This window comes from Limulus polyphemus, unplaced genomic scaffold, assembly GCF_000517525.1.
Source record: "Limulus polyphemus unplaced genomic scaffold, Limulus_polyphemus-2.1.2 Scaffold1029, whole genome shotgun sequence".
NCBI lineage: Eukaryota > Metazoa > Arthropoda > Merostomata > Xiphosura > Limulidae > Limulus > Limulus polyphemus.
The window spans coordinates 194,542-196,086 of record NW_013666639.1 but is presented as its reverse complement, the minus strand read 5'-3'; the positions used below and the strand labels follow the sequence as shown (position 1 = coordinate 196,086).

Genomic DNA, 1,545 nt, shown 5'->3' with positions numbered 1-1,545 from the left:
TTTAAAATTTACGGTTTGACTTTATGCTATCTATACAAACTGACGAAATATTTCATTTTACACATGGTACTTTATAATTTTATCTTACACGAGTTTTACATGGGTGGACACTCTACTTCCACACATAATTACGCCATCAACGTCTAGATTTAATTACATTAAAAGTGTCCATAGGATTTTAACAAATCTGGTGTTATATATTATTTGAACGAGATCACAACTTACGTTTTTGTTTTCAATTATATATAAATTTATCTGTATTACATGCATTTTACAAAGGTGGGCAATGCTACAAAGTGTTGTATACAGATTTAAACATACATTTAATCGCATACGTTTGACAAAGATGTCTGCATACTTTTGTAGGACAGTATGTAGCACATAGACGTTCTTTTCATTTCTATCTGTGGTTCATTAACACTATGGAGACATTTCACTCTGAGTCATTTTCTGACATGTTCAGTCTGTCTAGCTTCAAAGCACATGAACTGCAAACTTTTTATACACATATAACGAATGTTTGATAACTTTTACTTTAACATCTAGTTAATAAACTCTGTAGTAAACCATTTTGCTACATTATAAATGTGATTTATCACTATTATAGAATAACAACATTTTCCATTTTTTCATAAATCTTTGAGGACTAAACTTTCTTGGACACATGTCGACAACAATAATAAGTATAATACATACAACATTGTCCACACATACAGAGAGACTGATACACACGAATTTAGTTCATAAACGCAAAATAACCATACTTTACAACAATCAGCTTAGAATGATTTTTCAACATGTATGAGATTTTATTATATGAGTCAGAGTTAAATGTCTCCATAGTATTAATGAACCACAGATGATAATGAAAAGAATGTCTATACGCTGCATACTGTCCTACGGAAGCATAGAAACATCTTTTTCAAACGTATGCAATTAAATGTACGGTTATATCTATATACAACCCTTAATAACATTGCCCACCTTTGTTTGTGTGTAATTAAGCACAAAGCTGCACAAAAGGGCTATCTGTGCTCTGCCCACCATGGGTATCGAAACCCGGATTCTAGCGTTGTAAGTCCGCAGACATACCGCTGTGCCACTGGGGGCTCCGTCCTTTGTAAAATACATGTAATACAGATAAATACATTGAAAACAAAAACGTAAGTTGTGATCTCCTTCAAATAATAGATAACACCTGATTTGTTAAAATCCTACGGACAGTAAGATTGTCGTTAAACTAATGGTTTTAACATGATTAAATCTAGACATTGATGATGTAGTTATGTGTGGAAGTAGAGTGTACACCCTTGTAAAACTCGTGTAAGATATAACTATAAAGTATCATGTGCAAAATGAAATATTTTGTCTAGTTGTATGGATAGCATAAAGTCAAACCATAAATTTCAAATCATTGTATGATATTTAAATAAACGTCTTTTTCAGGATGATTTACATATAAATGGTTGGGAATTGTAATGATATATAGAACTAATGAATTAGTGTTTTTTCATCGACTGTATTAAATTTAGTCATGTTGAGACA

The 1,545-nt window shown here is 31.5% G+C and overlaps 1 long non-coding RNA gene across 1 annotated transcript in view; it reads left to right on the top strand.

Moving 5' to 3' along the window:
• The first annotated feature begins 212 nt into the window (after nt 1-212).
• Nucleotides 213-1,545, top strand: part of LOC111086350 — a 3,088-nt gene continuing 1,755 nt past the window's right edge. The window contains exon 1 of the long non-coding RNA XR_002611080.1: nt 213-296. This is a non-coding gene — a long non-coding RNA (uncharacterized LOC111086350). The remainder of the gene's footprint in view (nt 297-1,545) is intronic.